The sequence below is a fragment of the Aegilops tauschii genome, chromosome 2, assembly GCF_002575655.3.
Source record: "Aegilops tauschii subsp. strangulata cultivar AL8/78 chromosome 2, Aet v6.0, whole genome shotgun sequence".
Classification (NCBI taxonomy): Eukaryota; Viridiplantae; Streptophyta; class Magnoliopsida; order Poales; family Poaceae; genus Aegilops; species Aegilops tauschii.
In genome coordinates, this window is record NC_053036.3 from 547292759 (window position 1) to 547304941 (window position 12183).

At 47.5% G+C, this 12183-nt stretch overlaps 1 pseudogene; it reads left to right on the top strand.

The window, feature by feature from the left end:
* Nucleotides 1–1780: 1780 nt before the first annotated feature.
* On the top strand, nt 1781–4870 carry LOC109786805 (uncharacterized; annotated as a pseudogene).
* The last annotated feature ends 7313 nt before the right edge of the window (nt 4871–12183 follow it).

Below are 12183 nucleotides of genomic sequence, written 5' to 3' on the forward strand. Positions count from 1 at the left end.
TTTTCAGCAAGGGGTGCCCACAACAGAGGAGAGAAAGCATTAAGCATATCCTTAATGTTCAGAATGAGACCCTGAGCGAATGCTATTTGGGAATGCCAACAGATGTTGGTCAATCAAAAATGGGAACCTTTCGGTATCTCCGAGACCGTGTTTGGGAGAAGGTGAAGGGGTGGATGCAAAAACTCTTGTCTTATGCGGGGAAGGAGATCTTGATTAAAGCAGTGGCATAGGCGCTCCCGGTCTTCTCCATGGCATGTTTCAGGTTACCGAGAGGACTTTGTGAGAATATCACGAAGATTATCCGACAGTTTTGGTGGGGCAGTAAGGCGGGGAAGCGCAAGCCCAGCTGGGTGGCTTGGGACGACATGGTCAGACCAAAACACCTTGGGGGTTTGGGATTCAGAGATATGGAAATTTTCAATCTAGCACTACTCGCCAGGCAAGCTTGGAGAATCTTGAGCGAGCCATCCTCTCTTAGTGCGAGGATTTTGAAGGCAGTATACTTCCCAAAGACTTCTTTGCTTGATGCAGAATTAGGAAGCAAGCCATCGCAAATATGGCCGGCAATACTTGATGGACGAGATATGTTGAGACATGGAATCATAAGAAGAATTGGCAATGGTCAGTCTATAGAAATTTGGAGACACAACTGGCTTCCGCGCCCGGGCATGATGAGACCAATTGTGTCTTTGATTAATAACCCTCCTGAGCTTGTTTCTGACCTGTTAATCCCAGCAACAGCATCCTGGAACGAAACGCTGGTGCGTCAAGTTTTCTTACCTATAGATTCTGAGGCCATTTTGTCGATCCCCCTGTGTACCAGGAACATTGATGACTTCTGGTCATGGAGTGCTGACCAACGAGGTATGTTCACTGTCAAATCAGCCTACAAAATGATACTTCAAATGAAAATCACAAGGTAAAATTGGATTGAAGAGGCAGCGGGCGCGTCAGGTGATAACAGGGAAACAAGCGACTGGTCGAAGCTTTGGAAGATTGATTTTCCATCTAAACTGAAAATGTTCCTGTGGCGGCTGGCTAGATCTTCTATGCCTACTGCGGATCTTCTTCAACATCGGAACATGGCTACCTCGGCGACATGCAGATTATGCGGAGCTAGAGATTCTTGGAGACATGCGCTTATAAACTGCTCAATGGCGAGAAGCGTGTGGGCTTTAGCTGACGAAGAAATGGTGGAGTTAATGTGCCAGAATGAATCTGAAAACGCTAAGGAATGGATCTTCCAAATGAATAGCAAGTTATCGCATGATCAACTAGTGCGTATGGTGATCACGCTGTGGGCTATATGGGGAGTGAGAAGGAAAGCAGTTTATGAGGATATCTTTCAAAGCCCAATGTCAACACACTTATATATTCAGTCCTACTGGAGTGATCTCCAAGTCTTGAAAAAACCGCACATTCAGCACTCACATCCCAGGCCAGTGAGGGATCCAACCGCCGGAGCACTTGATGAAGGTGAATGTAGATGCTGCAGTTTCGGAACGACAAGGTGTAGGCTCAGTGGCAGCAATTTGCAGAAACAGAGATGGACTCTATCTAGGTGCTTCATCGGTGGTATTCAGAGGGATAACTGATCCGACAACTTTGGAAGCTCTAGCGGTAAGGGAGGCCCTGGCATTGGCAGAGGATCTAAACATACAAGCTATACATGTGGCTTCCGATTGCTCAGTGGTGATAGATGATCTCAAGAGAAGAAGCGGGGCTGGTTATGGGGCTATTATACATGAAATACTAAAGTACTCTACTAGTTTTACTTCGTGTAATTTTGTTCATGAATTTAGGAGCTCGAACGTCGAAGCTCACAATCTAGCAAAGCATGCACTAAAACTGGGCCACCCCGGGGATCTTCATTTCGTCCATGTAAACTATGTGACGGATCAATAAAGCTTCGCTGATTGTCTCAAAAAAAAACTTGTCCCCAAATTCCTAACCCTAACCCGAAGATGGCGGCGGCTGAGGAGGGGAAAGCGGAGGGGAAGATGGCGGCGGCTGAGGAGGGGAAAGCGGAGGGGAAGATGGGGGCGGCGGAGGCGATGGAGGTGGATCTCTCCTCTCTTAGCCGCTCCAACCCCTTCGTTGAGGTCAAATTCGGCAATGATTTCGTCGACATTCCCTCCAACGCGGACGAGAGCCCCGCCTGGTTGCTGCTCGTCGGCGTCATAAGCGGCGCCCTGCGCTTCCACCGTTTTCGCGTGGCGAGATCCGGGCGAATCTCAGGTCAGAGCGAGGACAGGCTCGAGATTTTCCACGACCTCATGAAGCCGCAGGGGTGCAGCTCGAGCGCCAGCGCAGCCCTGGTTCCTGACGGTCGCTCGCTCTGCCTCCTGCAGCGGGTCGAGAAGGCGCAAACCGACGCCCTGCAGCTGCAGCTGCCGGCCGAGGAGGAGCCGCCGGCCGAAGTACCGCTTCCCCCGCTGGATCCAAGCATGCGTGGCCGGTGCATGCCCATCTCGGCCGACGGCCACATATGGGCCGTGTCGGCTACCTATTCTTCTGGCACGAGTTTCCGTCTCCTAGTACAACGCCTGGTCATTGAAGAGGAAGAGGGCGCAGCTGCCCAACGTTGGGAGCAGGTCGGGCCCCCCTTCGACCAACATTGCAAATTCGAGCCCTCCCTTCCCACCATATGGGGTCTTGACTTCCTCCAGGGCTACGCGGTGCTCCCTGGCCATGGCCGTGAGGGGGGCACCCTCATCCTGCTCTCCCTCCAAAACGGCCTTTTCTTCACTTTCAATTGCTCCTCCCCTGACTTGGGCTGGACCAAGGTAGTCCAAACCTCAGAGGACAAGGACTACGTCCCTATCCTCGGCCGTGGCCTCTATGTACAAGAAACCAATGCCATCTACATGCTCCGCAAAAATGTGATCTATGAATACAAGCTGGGATATGAAGAGAGAAGTCTGAAGATTGGTACCCCTATGGAGATTATATTTCCTTGTGTTACACGAAGCAGAGCCCATGGCTTCCTCACCCATCTGGGCTCCGGGGTCATGTGCTCTGTCTTGATGAGTACGGCGCTCCCATGCTGGCAGGACCACCTACACGCCATTATCACCACCTTCCAGCTTGGTCCTGGCCCCCACATCAAGGTCCTGCACTCCACCTCCCGCCAGCTGGACGTCTTGCCCATGGAAGACATCAATGAATTTGAATTCCGCTTTCTTCAGTAAGTTTCTCTGTCCACTAAAGCCATGTACACATTTTGACCATTAATCCATGCATTCATTTTTGTCATCTTGCTTACAAATTATATTAATCTTTTGCCCACTAATCAATCACTTAGAGAGTATAAGGATGACAAGGTGTTGCCTCAAGTCCATGAAGTCCATGATGCAGAGGAAGTCCATGAAGAGAAAGCGCTTCATGATCCTTGCAATACTTGCAGGTCTTGTTCCACAAGCTTGAGCTTAGCTTAGATATTTTATTCCAAGTTTCTTGTGCATGACATATTTTCCTTCTTGCACGCAGGCATCATCTCCCACCACTTCCTCCTCCTCCCTATGTGAAGCCACATATGGACAATGAACTCTTGTTTATTATCTGCCAAGCTGGTTCACAATCATTTATCTATAAAACAAGTCTCATGGATCTGAGTCCAGATCTGAGTCCAAGGTTAGGAATAGCCACTCGTCTCAAACCGCATTACATTGTACATGGAGATGATCATGGTCCGAGGCATTTTTTTCTCAGTGGCTCAGAACTATATGCTGTCTCATTCCTAAAAGATGGCATGTATGTGCTTAACCTGGACACCAGATGTGAGCATCTTGATCCCCTTGCAAGGCGGCCTGTTTCTTCTGTTGACCCTTTTATCATGGTTATCCAAGTTGGTAGGGCAACTCTTGCTCTTACTGAAACTCTCCAAGTTTACCGTAAGGCCCACCTTGTTTGTCCTCCTCGATCCAGCTCATGGGTGCGCTGCATGACAGATCACTCTCAGATTCCTGACAGGAAGGTCAAGCTGTCCGGATATGTAGTAGTGAGTGATAATTCCTTTACAGTCTGTGATACTCTCACATGTTCTTGTCTTCACTTTAACCTGGATGCCAAGAAGTGGCATGTTGTCATGCCTTGGGCTCCATGGGGAGAATACCCGCCGAGGGATATGTCTAGTTATCGCTTTCTAAATGGCAGATGTGTATTTGTGGATGGTTTTATCTACACATGCTCAGGAAAAGGGCTTGCTGCTTATGAACTACTCTATGAAGATAATTGTGTGTATCTAGACATCCCAATATATTTGCCACTCTCATGGGAGAGTGAGATGTGGCGGACTGAAAGAATGTGTTTGGATTATGCTGGCAAAGATGTCAACTCCGGTGCCATCTTGTTTTGGGTGGTGCAAGGTGAATATCTCCCTGTCTCTCTCCCTCTCTCTTTTATGCATTTCATGAAAGATGCCATCACCTCTAATGTTCTTTGTATATATAGGTTTGCAAATGAAATATCGTGACCCCCAGAATAAGCTATGGATCACAGCAGTGGAGGTTGAGGTGGAGAAAACACCCAGGAAGAGCATGAAACCGGTGGGAATTAGGCATGTGGTCTCTGCCACACGTCTCATTGATCAACAGGAAACAATGGATCAGAAGGAAGTGATCAGTACCAGATGTTGTGCTGTCTCTTTCTGATGCGCTTGTCATTATTTTTTGCTCACAAGTCAACTTGTACTTTATTTTGGTAGACTCTCGTTGCACCAGCTAGTGACAAGTGAACTTGTATGATCCTCTTGCTTCTTCTGTGAATTCTCACAAGTCAACTTGTACTTTATTTTGGTAGACTCTCATTGCACCAGCTAGTGACAAGTGAACTTGTATGATCCTCTTGCTTCTTCTGTGAATTCTCACAAGTCAACTTGTACTTTATTTTGGTAGACTCTCATTGCACCAGCTAGTGACAAGTGAACTTGTATGAGCCTCTTGCTTCTGTGAATTCTCACAAGTCAACTTGTTCTTTATTTTCGTGGACTCTCATTGCGCCAGCTAGTGACAAGTGAACTTGGATGATCCTCTTGGTTTTCTGTGAATTCTGTGAACTTGTATGCACCTTGCTTGGAACTGTGAATTTATTGCTTTAGAATTTTCGTTTATATGATTAATTTGTTGCTTCAGAATTGTGGTCTCCCTGAAGTTACCATTAAAATATAATCACAAAGTTGAGCATTAATTTGGGACCACAGAACGCAAATCATATGAATCATGTTTTTTCTGTGGAACTTAAATTACGTTTTTTTTATTCTTTGGGAGGCAAGGGAACATAAAATTAGGTCAGGGCATCTCCAACACTGATCTGCAAATTTTCTCTCGTGCGTATATGTACGCTTTATTCCTGTATATGTTCCTCGAAAGGGCAATTTGAAATTCAAATAAGTTTGATCCATAGCGCGCGTTCGATAACAACAACAAAAAAGAAGCTATTGCCTTGTATGAATGGGCTAAATGGGCCTTTAAGGTTTTATTAGGAATTCTGAAAATACTATAGGGCTGGCCAAAAAATAGACTAAATTCAAGCAGAATCCGCCGGCCTATTCCGGCTTTCCAGCTGCTCACATGGGATCTTCTCAAAAAAAAAACTGTTCACATGGGACGACCTCCTCGTATGTGACATTCGTCACCGCCTATGAAGGTCTACTCCGGTTTGCTTTAATCTTGATTCTGCTATCAATATGCATGTGTTGAGTTGCATGAGTACCTTTTTTTTTGCGGGAAACATAGAGCTTTATTCAATCAATTCCGGCTCCAGCGTGATCAGCCATCAGGCTCGTCACTAGGAAGCCGGGAGAAGAGTTCATCCAACAATCAGTCACTCCCAGTGTGCTTGCATGCTTTGCACACAGGTGCGCTGAATTGTTGGCTTGTCTCAATACATGATGAACATCAAAACTAAGAAAAGTTGAGGCTAGCCCTTCAATTTCGAGAAGAATAGGCGCTATAACAGAGCGCGAAAATTGTTACGAGTTCCAGAGTTGTACCAACTCCAGACAGTCTACTTCAAACACCACTCGCGGATAACCTCGAAGCTTGCCGAAAATAACTCCGTCTCGTAGAGCCAGGGCTTCTGCGATGAGCGGATCCGTGACATTATGATGCGGCTTGCTCCAGGCAGCAACAAAGGCGGATGAAGTTTTTGCAAGACCCCCGCTCCACTTCTGTTTTCAGTCAGCGAGACGCTAGCGTCCGTATTTATCTTTAGCCACTCTTGGTCTGGCGGTCTCCAACCATAACCAGGCATGATCCTGGTATGTTCATATGGAAGCTCTAGCAGCATTAGAGCTTCTCTGATGCGCTTCAAGGACTGGCCTGGATTCAGACTCTCTTTGTCATGTGTTATGTTGTTGCGAGAGGTCCATATAGCCCACATGACAGTGATGATCTTCGGCCTGTCCCCTTCATTGATGCGTGTGTCACACAAAATATCTTTGCACCAAGTGGTCAGATGTAGGTGTGGCAGCTTGACATTGAGCCATTTCCTAGTTTCCGTCCAGAAGCTTTGAGCATGGGAGCACTTGATGAATGCGTGCACCATGTCTTCATCTGCACCCTTGCAAATCTTGCATCGGGCCATAGTCGCAATGTGCCTGTGTCTCAGTGTTGATTCAACCGGCAAGATACCGCGGAGAACCCGCCACCAGAAGACACAGACCTTGGGTAGCACCTTGAGCTTCCAGAGTCGAGTCCATAACTGTTTGTCATTCTCAGAAGTTTCAGTAATCGCCCCTTCCTCTAGAGCTAAATGCTCGTTACGAGTCATTAGAGCACGATACGCGGATTTTACAGTATAGGATCCCGACCTCTCATGAGCCCATGCCCAGAAGTCGTCACCACCACCTTGCCTGAGTGGTAAATTCAAAATTGCACCGGCGTCCGGTGATGTGAAATAGCTCCGAATGAGATCAACTTTCCAGCTCCAGTTCTCTGTATCAATAAGGTCTGAAACTGTGTGAAGATTAGCACTCCCAATCTGAGTTGAACATGAGTACCTGCACACTTCATCGGGACATGTTGAGAATTGTGCTGTATTTTTTTTCTTATCTCTGAAATTTATCAGCCTTGTGTTATGTGGGTCTCAAAAGAATCTGTAGAACAAACTCTCCTCTGTTAATTAGAGATAATGTCACGTCCTAAGGTAAAAATATCTGTTGTCTCAACCTTCTAGCTAAGTTTAATTTGATTCTACAACGGAAGAACTTATTCCTGCTACTGAATTGTTCTATGGTCCAATAGTATCAAACTGCATCCCTGGTAATGTTTTCCTGATTTTCAAACACAGGCGATGGTAGGATATCGCCATATTGATTGTGCTCCAGCATATTCCGAAATTAGAGAGAGGTATTAGTAATCACTTGCATCATAGCTTTACAAAGAACAAAAAGGCATTCAAAATATCCTTCCAGAGTTGTAATATTGTTCGATTTGATTTGAAAATATACCATACCATATACTGACTAAACTGATTTCCATGCCTCTCCGTAGATCAGCTTGGTCCTGAAGAAATTATTGGAGAATGGTATGGTTAGGCATCTGTTCACCTCCAAGATATGGTCAGGCTTGATTTTTTATATTCAGTTTGAAGCAGCGTGCGATATAGATACGCTTCCTTCTCCTTACAAATATTCTGGAGTTGCAGGTTCTGTGACCATGCACCTGAAGACGTGCGAGACGCAATTGCCGCCACCCTTCCTCCTGTACAATTCTCTACCCAATCGTAGCATCTTTGCCTTTCTGCAGCTACGCCGACGTTTCCTCGCTTCCTCTTGGCTGGCCGCGATGGCCTTCCTTAGTGATAACGGCAGAACCATGTCCATCAAGACTGGTCGCACGGCTATGTGCGAAGGCAAAGCTCGCCGTACCGCGGGCGCACGCTGCATACAGTCCGGCATGGACACCTTCAGTTCTGAATTTTCCCTTGCAAGAGAAGGTGGAACATGGTTTTGCTGCAGCTAGCCTCTTCCTTCACCCTCCGTTGGGTGGTGCCAAGGATCAGATCGACAAATATGAGAGGTAAGATGTGTAATGTAAACTATTCTTCATAAACGTGTTGCTTTTCTCATCTTACAACCATCAGATAATACCATGACAGTTTAGCTCAGTTACTAAGATGATATACGTAATAGTTTGAGAAAGTTCAGCACGATATTAAATTGAATTAGGGGCATCCTAAATGACAAGTTATATTTCTCTCATGTCCCATGGACATCTTGAAAGGAATCACAAAAGTAGTTATATTTTGTTTGTTCTGTTGCAGGTTCTTAACAAATGTCAATTCTTCATAGCTGTCCTGGAGAAAGAAAGGGAGTGGGTTCACTTGGTAGGAAAATCAAAAAAGTTTAATTGTGCCTCGTTCTTTCTTATGTTTTTGGAGCTCATTTTTTAGCTTCTAAGAAATTTCCAGAATAGCCAATTGTGCCTCATTCAAAGTTCAAGATAGGGTGAGCAATGACGTACATGTGCAGATGTGCTACTTAATTTGTCAAACCATCAGCAGTCCTAGGCGCATTTGATACATCCATTTGGTAGCAAAATTTCTGGAACCGAAGAGTACTAAACTACTCTTCACAATCTCCAAAAAGACCACTAGGTAATCCTCACTGCTTTAATTTCTTTCTTACAATTCAATAGCCTTTTCTCACTGTACAATTTTGGGGAGTATTGTTGCTTGATCAACTGCTTTACTTAGTGCTCGGTTTGCGAGTCTGACAGCTATAGGAATAAGAGTATTCGATGATTGGGAATTTAAAGGATATGAGATATTATTTGCACATATAATTTTGAAGTATGGTGGCGGGGCGAATCAGAGTTGGGATGGCCAGGGTTACGGCGGCTACGGCAGAGATGGTCCTCGGTACGATTGATATGGGCAGTGGGGCGACGATGGATACGATGTATACGGCGAGGGTCAGCACCGTGGGTCGTCCTCGGGTGGTGGTCGAGGTAACAACTAGCATAATGGAGGCGGACACTTTCAGGGACCGCCCGGGAATTTTGTTGAAGGAGTTGCTGGACCCACTGACCGTCACCGGGGGGTTTTCGCCGCGGGAGAGGGGGTGGGAGGCGCCCACCTCCACCGCGTCAACCTCCACCGCCACCCCCGCCGGCGGACACGGCTCACGTGCCCCCGGGGGCGGTGACGGATCCCGCAGCTTCGGCGGTGGCAGCTTCACCGACTCTTCCCACTGTGGCTATAGAAACAGTCAGGGCCCTGGCAGCAGTTTCTATTCCGGCGGCCACTGAGGCTGCTAAGATTAGTGATGGTGGACCGGGCAAGAACTCAGACAAACCGGAGGGCGAAAAACTTTCGAAGTGAGCAATTAAAAAGAAGAAGTTGCCTTGCTATAGATGTGGCGAACCGGGTCACTTTGTGGCAGAGTGTACTAATGAGCTTTGCGATTATTGCCTCAGATCGCAGCATGTGACCGGGGATTGCCCACTCCTATCCGGTCCTAAACCCGGCGTCAACATTTATGGTGTGTGGTGCAAGGAGTTGATGTTCTTTGAGACACCGGAGGTGGATCCCCTTCCGCAGGTGGTTGAGAGATCTTTCCCTGCAGTGGTCGGGGTTACTAATGGGCAACTGACCGAAGCTCAGATTGTGAGGCAGCTGCGTGACCTGGTACCGGGTAATTATCAGTGACATCCGGAAAAACTGGAGGGACAGGCTTATAAGGTGGATTTCCCCACTAAAGAGGATCAGATGCATTTTCTTAAGTGGGGTTTATGCAGGGTTCCAAGTACCAACACTATTATTGCTTTTGATGAGTGGAAGAAGGATGAACCAGAGGGTACACCTTTGGAGAAGGTGTGGGTACGTTTCTTTGGTGCACCACCAAAACTGATTAAGCACTTTCTGATTGCCTGGAGCTTGGATTCTATGATTGGCAAGACAGAAAAAGTGGACATGCCTTTCACTCGCGCGTAAGGGGCTGCGAGGTTGTTGGTCAGTGTTGTGAGTGTTGAGTTCATACCAGATGTGGTCCGGTGGACACATGCTGGAGTCACGTACGTTCTTGAGCTTGAGATCGAGGACACTCCGATTTCCTAGGATGGGGATGAGATTCAGGATATGGACACAACTGAGGGGGGCGGAGCCCCCGGGGATCAGGATAAGGGGTTTGAAAATTCACCACGGGAGCCGGCCAAGGGGCCCAGTGCTCAACTAGATAAGGCAGACAACTTTGCCAAAGAGGTGCCCCCGTCCACTACTTCGATGAACACTCTTCGATTTGGTTCGTTTGGAGCAAAGTCTGCTCCTAGTCGGCTATGGAGCACCAGAGTCGAGGCGGACGACCAGGTGGAACTTGAGCTACCGCCGGTGCTGGTCTTTGTCTGCGAGGCGACGACGACACTTGAGGTTTCCGATACACGGCATACACCACAGGGACTACGACACATTGACAGTGGCCCAGTTAGGACGGGCTCCATGCCAGGTGGGCAGATGGACGCTTTCGGGCTGCTCGCGAGTGTGTGTGTGTGGGGGGAGGGGGGGTGGTCATGGGCAGGAGACTCACCGCGCCTGCTTACATGCGTCCGGCTCGAGCCCTTTGGAGGGGCGCCCGGACAGGAGGTCCGTCGTGCCTCTTCTATCACGGCTGCCCCGGGTGACTTGGGAGTGAGGGGCGGGCAGGAGCCCCGTGCCTTAACTCCTCCGCAGGACCGCACTGTGCTGGATGGAGAGGGACTGCGACACTCTGTTGCCGAGGGGGGAGCGGGACTACTGAGTAGGTGGCTCCACGGTCCTCTTCCCCCTTCACCATTGAGGGCGATGTCCGCATGACCATGCCCTACCCTCCTTCACCGACATTAGGGGAAGGGTGTGGGAGTCCGGACCATACTCCTCGGGAGAGGACGGTGGTGGAGCTTATCGCTTTCGGTGGGATCGTGGATCCGATGACGGCTGGCAAGTGTGTCAGCAACCGGATCCAGGGACAGCCAGATGCGGGCGACATGCAGCTAGCGCGTGCCAAGAGGGCAGCCATGCTTCGTCACGCCAAGGCTACTACAGGTACGTCTTTTGATAAAAGTTGTTCAATTTTGCATTTCACTGAGAATGAAATAGTGGATAAGCCAAATGACTTAGGAATTTCTTTGGGATCAAATGAAACAGAGGTCGTCAAATCCGTAAATGATCTTTTAGACTTGGAAGCGGAGAGGGCTTATGAAATTATTCATAATCTTGTATCTATCAAACCCATGAATGATAACGAAATGAACAACTTAGGAATGGTTGATCTCGCAAATATATGTAACAATCTTTTGCCTGATGCGAAGGCCGAGGATGAGGAGGGGTCGGAGACTACAGACACGGTAGAGCCTCTCTTGATGGAGGGCGCGGATTCTGTAGTAGTCGATCCTACTTTACTGCAGGGTATTGGGGAGAAGCCCAAACGATCCTGGAAGTGGAAAATTTATCCTACTTCGGCAGTACGTAGAAGTGCTCGAGTTAAGCTTAAGAAAAAAAATTCATGATGACTTATGAAAGGACTCTTTTGGAATAGCAGAGGTCTAGCTGAATTGGCTAAACAAAGGTTCTTAGCGGAGACAACGATAGAACAACACTTGGACTTTATTGCACTATTGGAAACAGGACGAGATAATTTTACATCACAGTTTCTTCAAAATCTCTCCAATGGTATCGACTTTGACTGGCACATCCTACCCCCTAGAGGAAGATCCAGTGGGATTTTACTAGGAGTGCAGTGTGAGACGCTTGAGGTGCTTAATGTGGTTCAAGGTGACTTTTCGGTTAAGTTTAGGGTAAGATCAAAACTGGATGGGTTCCGGTGGTCTCTTGTTGCTGTTTATGGGGCAGCACAACCTGAATTCAAACCAGACTTTTTAGCAGATTTAGTGCGGATTTGCGGAGATGAAAATCTGCCGATACTCGTTGGGCGGGGGGGGGGGATTTTAATATAATCAGGAGGAGAGATGAAAAGAATAATGACAATTTTGATGGACGTTGGTCTATGATGTTTAACATGATTATCGAGAGTCTTAATTTGAGAGAAATTGAACTCACCGGTAGACAATTTACATGGACCAACTCGTTACCCATTCTGACTTATGAAAAGTTGGATAGGGTGCTTGCTAGTGTGGACTGGGAACAAAAATATCCTTTGGTGTCGATCCATGCGATGCAGAGAGCGATCTCAGATCACACACCACTTCT